Source organism: Camellia sinensis, chromosome 1, assembly GCF_055761805.1.
Source record: "Camellia sinensis isolate YWXY chromosome 1, ASM5576180v1, whole genome shotgun sequence".
NCBI lineage: Eukaryota > Viridiplantae > Streptophyta > Magnoliopsida > Ericales > Theaceae > Camellia > Camellia sinensis.
Window position 1 is genome coordinate 34,921,546 of NC_138961.1, and position 8,228 is coordinate 34,929,773.

The 8,228-nt window shown below is 39.2% G+C and overlaps 1 pseudogene; it reads left to right on the forward strand.

The window, feature by feature from the left end:
* The first annotated feature begins 408 nt into the window (after nt 1-408).
* LOC145790709 (UDP-glycosyltransferase 76F1 pseudogene) lies at nt 409-7,403 on the forward strand (annotated as a pseudogene).
* The last annotated feature ends 825 nt before the right edge of the window (nt 7,404-8,228 follow it).

The following is an 8,228-nucleotide window of genomic DNA, read 5'->3' on the forward strand; positions in this document are numbered from 1 at the left end:
ACGAGTAATTTGTTATGTGAATAGAAATTTGAAGAGACAATATATAATTTTCAAAACAACATGAAATAAATTGTATTTTGAACAAATTTCAGAGATGGATTTGTAATTTATCATAATTTTTATCAATGGTGTTACATACACCAATTGATATACCAATTAGTGTACCAACATATATTTGGATATTGTCATTTTAAAATTATGGACCCCCCATTATACAAATTACAATGATTTAAAATTTCTAAAATTATGTTACATCATCCGTTATCAATTGGTGCACATAACTTTATTCAATTTTTCTTACAATAACATTCTATATTTTCTAGTATTACCATACATCCACCTTAACATTCTCATTCTCACAACATTCATCTTATCTGTATATTATTTTTTAATTACCTAACACTCCGTTTCATTGCAACAACTTTCCTAATTAAAAAAATAAATAAATAAATAAATAAATATTTAAAACATTCTTCCTACATCAAAACAAAATAAGTACAACCAATTCTTGCACCTTCACCCTCCGAAAGAAGCAAAGAAATTGAGAACCCAATGTCGCCGGCTAAGCGCCATCGCCTGGTCCTCTATCCGCTGCCGTTGCAAGGCTACATAAACCCTATGCTTCAGCTCGGAAACATCCTTCACTCCCATGGCTTTTCCATAACCATTATCCTCCACACCAGCTTTCCCGCTCCCAACCCTTCCATCTACCCTTACTTCACCTTCCTCTCCATGGCTTGTCGGAATCCCAAATCGCCCTTACCAACCTCTTAACTCTCCTCGAACACGTCAATCTCAGATGCGTAAACCCATTTCGAGATTGTCTTGTTCGCTTGCTTTCCGATGCTTCTAAGGAGGAATCTAGTGTTTGCTTGATCTCTGATGCTATCTTGCACTTCATAGGACCCGTCGGTGACGGCCTCAAACTGCCGAGGCTTGTGTTGCAGACTGGTCGTGCATCTTTCTTTCTGGCTTTTGCCGCTTTCCCGTTTCTGCTGGAAAAGGGTTGCATCCCTGTTCAAGGTGTGCTCTGTTTTTTTGTTGCTCTGTTTTGGATGTGCTCTATTTTTTAGCTTGACTTTGTTAGAAGTACTGCAAATCATGGGCTAACCTAAACTTGGTTTTCCTTTTATGACATAAAACCTTACTGTTCATATATATATATATATATGTATGTGTTTGTGTAACAAACAAATCTTGTGACGGTTTGAATGGTTACTGAAGATTATCTCGAGGTTTTGTTCAAATGATAAGTTGTTCATGTTCTGTCCAGAACGTCTTATCTTGGGATTGCCGAGTGATCGTATATATCTTGAGTTTGCAGTTCCCGAAAATGTTAGGAATGTGTAACAATTAATTATGATCGGTGAAATCTAGAAACAAATAAATGCATGAGAAAGATAAATTACATGTACACACGAAAAACAAGATTTACATGGTTGATCTCAAGCCTAGGTCTATGCTCGCAGTTAGTGGAATTTTCAAAAGATAATCTCTTCCTCTCCACTATAAAAACAAAGAAAATTAAAAATGTCACAACTGTGAAAATACTATAAATATTCTTATTTAGCGTAGTAGTTAGTGGTCAATACTTAGGACCATCCATGCCTCAAAAAAAAAAGGCCCTGCCTAAGATCAGTTTTCGTTTATCCAAAATAAAGAAAAAAAAAGCCTACGTGTTTTAACCAATTAGTAAATATGCTTGTTTCTTACATGATAATTCTTCCATATATATATTATTTGATAACGACCTATATGGAACAAATATTTGGTAATCTTGATTTTTTCTATGTAATCTTGATTTTTGGGGTCTACAATCTGCTTAATGTCTGTTTAGATTCCTGGTTGGAAGCGCCAATTCCAGAGCTACCTCCCCTCAGAGTCAAAGACATTCCGGTGATCAACGCGAGTAACCCCGAGCTATTTTATCAACTTCTAGCTGGCATGGTCATACAAATCAAAAGCTTCGTCAGGGCTTATTTGGAATTCCTTTAAAGAACTCGAACTGTTAGTGTATATATTTGGTATAATGTATTTATAATACACCTACCACACCTACTACACTACCACCAATATATTCTCTCCTATATATAGAAGCTCTTTGTACACAATTCATATATAAGATTTACAACATTATAATCTTCTCTCTCTTTCTCTCTTTCTCTCTTTCTTTATACATGAAACTAACATGGTATCAGAGTTATGAATTTTCTCTTCACTCTTTTCTTTTGTTTATCACTAGAATACATCTTGTTTTGTCTGGTACTTCCTTTTGAATACATATTTTTCCTCCAACCATACCATCATCTTGCTCGGAATCGCCTCACGATTCCAACACCACCACACCCATCGTCAAAGGGCCTCTCACGCGCCCTCACGCGCCGCCTCCATCACTGCGCGTCACTACATTCCGTTGCCACTCGCCAACGGGCCTCCACGCGCATCTCTGTGATCGCTGACATCAACCCTAAACATTCTACACCATCATGGATCCCTCCTACTCTACTCATCCCATTTCGGTACTCCTTGATGGATTTAATTATGTTCTCTAGGCCCAAGCCAGGCCTGGATTTCTCAAAGGCCGCAAATTATGGCGCATTATTATTGGGGATGTACCTAAACCTACAAAGGGGGCTAAGGAATCTGCAGCCAGTTTTGCCGATCGCTTGGAAGACTGGGACAACAAAAATTATCAGATCATCACTTGGTTTCGAAATACCTTTGTCACATCTTCAGTCTTCAGTTCGGTCGCTTTCAACTTGACTTAGTTGCTACCCCTGCTAAAGATGTTTGGGACTTTCTCAAAGAACGGTATTAAACTACTGGACTTGCACATCAGTATCAGCTTCAGAGTCACCTCCATCGCATGCGACAGGAGCCTGGTCAGTCTATTAATGATTTTTTGTCTCAAATATATTTTGTATGAGATCAGCTTGCTCTTTCTGAACCTCCCTGGCCTCATTCTGAAGATGTTAATTTATATATTGAGTATCGCAATCAGCAACGGTTGGTTCAGTTTCTCATGGTTCTCACCCCTCATTTTGAGCCAGTACGTGCATCTCTCCTGCATCGCAGTCCCTTGCCTTCTCTTAAGCAAGCAATATCTGAACTTCTATCTGAGGAAACTCGTCTTGGTCCTTCAGCTACTCCACATACGGACTTTGTTCTCGCCACTCCTCAGATGCGGAGTTCCTCTTCTCTCCCACAGCCTCCTCAGTGCAATTATTGTCAAAATCACGGGCTCCCTTCTGCTCATCTTCTGGTTCACTGTTCAGTTCGGTCTTGCCGCTACTGCAACAAAACTGCCCCTGGCCATCTCCAGCAAGATTGTTTTCGTAATCCATCGCGTGTATCCTCTACTGGCCAATCCTCTCGTGGATCTCACTCACGAGGACGTTCTTAACATTCCGGGAATCAGTCTCGGCCTATGCCTGTTCATCGCACTGCTGCTGCTGCTTTTGAGGACTTATCCTCGTCTGATCCTTTGAATCATTCCACGCCGATCTTCTCTCAAACAGATGTTGAAACCCTAATTAAACAGTTTCTCTCCACTTCTGGTACTCCTCATTCTACTGCTTTGTCTGTCACCTCAGGTACATCTTTCTGGTATTTTGATTCTACATGTTGTAACCATATGACTTCTGACTCTACTATTTTTTCTTCCACATCTTCTTCTCTTCATCTTCCTTCCATACATACTGCTGATGGTTCTCTTATGTCTGTGAGTCATATTGGTTCTGTCTCTACATCTCACTTGTCCTTATCCCATGTCTATCTTATTCCTACTCTCACTTTAAACCTCATTTCCATTAGTCAATTATGTGAACATGGTCTAACTGTCACATTTTCTGCTCATGGTTGTTTGGTGCAGAACCCTCGGACAGGATAGACCCTTGGGATCGGCCGTAAGCATGGACGTCTCTACGAGCTCATTCATCTTCATGTTCCAGTCTCCACTTCATCAACTGCCCCTACGTCTGCTTCCTCTGTCTCTACATTATCACCTTTTAATCTTTGGCATTGTCGGTTAGGTCATATTTCTGTTAATCGATTGAAATCTTTAATTTCTAGTGGTCAGTTAGGTCATGTCTCTTCAGATACTTTGGATTGTGTTTCTTGTCAACTTGCCAAACAACCGGCTTTGTCCTTTAATAATAGTACTTCTGTTTCTTGCACTCCTTTTGATCTTATACATTCTGATATTTGGGGCCCATCTCCTACACCCATCATGGGGGGAGCACGCTATTTTGTTATTTTTGTTAATGATTTTTCTCATTATACTTTGGATATTTCTTATTAAAAATCGTTCGGAACTCAAACAACTTTATTATAATTTTGCCAAAATGGTTCAAACCCAATTTTCCAAAACTATAAAAATCTTCCGTTCTGATAATGCTATGGAATACAGGGATTCTGACTTTTTATCTTTTCTTCAGCGTCATGGTACTCAGCCTCATCGTTCTTGTGCCGGTACGTCCCAACAAAATGGACGTGCTGAACGAAAACATAGGCATATTCTTGATACTACTTGGGCTTTTCTCATTTCTTCCTCTTGTCCTGAAAAATTTTGGGGGGAAGCTACTCTTACTACAGTTTACACCATCAATTATGTTCCAACCCCAGTCCTTCATAATCACACACCCTAAGAGCGATTATATAGTACCTCTCCCTCTTACACTGCTCTTCGAGTCTTTGGGTCTGCATGTTTTGTTCTTCTTCAACCTCATGAACACACCAAACTAGAACCTCGTTCTCGTCTATGTTGTTTTCTGGGATATGGTATTGAACATAAAGGTTATCGATGTTGGGATCCGATTTCTAAACGTCTTCGTATCTCTCGCCATGTAGTCTTGTGGGAACATAAAATGTTTGCCTCCATGTCTTACTTTCACTTATCTTCTCCAGATTCCACTCTCCACTTTGCTGATCCCTCTATAGATTTATTTCCAGCTGATTTTGATGCAGGTCTTCCTTCTCCAGACACGCCATTACTTCCGCCTGATCCCATCGAGCCTGTTCTCCCTGATGGTTCTCATGATGTCTCTGTGGCTCCCTCGCCTCTTTCTACGTCTTCACCCTTACCTCTTCAGGCTCTTTCTTCTAGTCATCCACAAAGGGTAACACAACCTAATGTTCGTCTTCGTGATTATATTGTTGGTTCTACTACCTTTTCTACTTATGAGCCTTCCTCCTATCGTGAGGCCTGTTCTAACCCTTTTTGGCAGCAAGCTATGACTGATGAATTGCAGGCCTTAGACACAACTCATACTTGGAATATTGTTGATCTCCCCTAGTAAGACTGCGATCAGGTGTAAATGGGTCTATAAAATCAAGACTCATTCTGATGGATCTATTTTGCGCTACAAAGCTCGTTTGGTTGCCCGGGGCTTCACACAAGAATATGGTATTGATTATGAGGAGACTTTTGCTCCTGTTGCTCGTCTCACTTCTGTCCGTAGCTTGATTGCTGTTGCTGCTGCTCGTAATTGGGGCCTTTTTCAGATGGGTGTAAAAAATGCCTTCCTCAATGGTGATCTTCTTGAGGAGGTCTATATGCAACCTCCTCTTGGGTCTACTATTCCGACCCATAAAGTCTGCAAACTACAACGAGCCTTATATAGACTCAAGCAAGCTCCTCGTGCTTGGTTTGCTAAGTTCAGTGGTACTATACATGACTTTGGCTTCACTTCTAGCCCCTATGACTCGGCTTTATTTATTCGCACTACTGCTCAAGGCACTACTCTCCTTCTTCTGTATGTGGATGATATGATTATCATCGGAGATAATGAGGCTGGTATTCTTCGCCTCGAACAGTTTCTTAGCCAACACTTTGAGATGAAGAATCTTGGTACTCTCAATTATTTCTTGGGTCTTGAAATCTCTCATGATTCATCTAGCTATTTTCTCTCTCAGGCCAAATATGCTTCTGATCTTCTCGCTCGAGCTACACTTACTGATTGCAAAACTGCTTCTACTCCCATTGATCCTCAAACTCGTCTTACTTCTCTTGATGGCACTCTTCTTCCTAATGCTACCCTTTACCGGCAGTTGGTGGGCAGTCTTATCTATCTTACAATTACTCGACCTGATCTTTCATATGCTGTCCACATTGTCAGTCAGTATATGTCAGCTCCTCGCACACCTCATTATGATGCCATGTTTCGCATTCTTTGTTATCTCAAGGGCACTCTATTTCATGGTCTTCACCATTCCTCTCTATCTTCTCTTAAGCTTCATGCTTATTCTGATGCTGATTGGGCTAGGGATCCCACTGATCGTCGCTCCACTACTGGCTTTTGCTTCTTCCTAGGAGATTCCCTTATTTCTTGGCGTAGCAAGAAACAAACTCTCACTGCTCGCTCTAGTACTGAGGCCGAATATCGAGCTCTTGCAGATATTACCCAGGAATTTCTATGGCTCCGCTAGCTTCTTACTGATATGGGTGTCGCTTCTACTGATGCGACCTCTCTCTACTGTGACAACCAAAGTGCCATTCAAATTACTCATAATGATGTTTTCCACGATCACACTAAACATATTGAGATCGTCTGTCATTTCATCCGCCAGCATGTTATTCATGGCACAGTCCAACTCTATTCTATTGCCTCTGCTGATCAGCCTACTAATATCTTCACCAAGGCTTATCCCCCTGGTCGTTTCAATGCCTTGGTTTCCAAACTCATGTTGGTTGATGTCTATCCACCTTGAGTTTGAAGAGGGCTGTTAGTGTATATATTTGGTATAATGTATTTACAACACACTTACCACACGTACTACACCTACCACACCTACAACACTTACAACACCTACCACACCTACCACGCCTACTACACTACCACCAATGTATTCTCTCCTATATAAAGGAGCTCTTTGTACACAATTCATGTATAAGATTTACAACATTATAATCTTCTCTCTCTTTCTCTCTTTCTCTATACATGAAACTAACATGAACAACCTTCGCTCGCCACTCTTCCCCAAGACTTCCACATCCCAATCTTCCCAATTAGCGCTTTTCACCAGTACTTCCCCGCTTCTTCGAGTAGCTTCCCAACACTTGATGAAACCTCCATTCCATGCTCGATACACACCTTCCAAAATCTATTATTTATGTCAGCTTTAGTAGTATCGCGGCACTCGATGAAAATGAATTCTTGGAGGCAGGGTGGGGGCCAGCAAATAGCAAGCAACCCTTTCTTGTCGGTTGTTAGGCCCAAGCCAGTATGTGGCTTGGAGTGGCTTGAATCGTTGCCAAGCGGGTTCATAGAGATTTTGGAAGGAATGGGATATATTGTCAAGCGGCTCCTCAGCAGGACATGTTGGTACATCCTGCTACTATAGGGGTATTTTGGACTCATGAATGGAATTCGACGTTGGGGAGTATTTGTGAAGGGTTCCGATGAGTTGCATTCCTCGCTTCAGCGATCAGCTTTGTGAATGCGAGGTGGGTAAGCCATGTTTGGAGACAAGGTTTTAAAAAGCAGCTGCAACCATTATGTAAGGCTGTAAAGTAGCGATTATGGTGGTTACCATCACCCGTTACGGCCGCTATAGCGATGTGACAGAAATTTACATGTATAAAGGCCGTTTCGATGTTGCGTAACGGCCGTAGCGATACCGTAACGACTGTAACAGTCCGTTACACATCGTTACAGCATTTTACAATATTATGAACAGTTTCATTTCCCAAAATAATAATAATAATAATAATAATAATAATAATAATAATAATAAAAGCTCATAAAAAAAAAAAAAGAACAAATACTTAAGTGATCTAAATCTAAAGAAAAAATTTTATATGAATTTTTTTTCTTTATAATTTTTTTTTAATTTTTATTTCATTACATTAGCATATAAAATGAAAATATATATATATAAACAGTGATTGCATTTATTTTTATAATCGTTTTATTTAATATTTTTTATTTTGTTAATGTGTTGTCTAAAAATTGTCTTTAATAAATAAATAAATAAAATTAGTAGTTCAAAAATAATTTTTTTTCATTATACAATTTTTATTTTTGTAATCATTTCATTTAATATTTAATTGTAAATAATTTTATTTAGTTAGTTGTAAAGTGTTGTCTAAAAAAATGTCTCAAAAATAATTTTTATTTATGGCACAATTTATTTTTTTATAGTCAATATTTTTTATTCAATTAATTTAGGTATTGGTCAAAAATAATTTGTAAACATTTAAAATTAATTATTCTTAAAGTTATTAACTA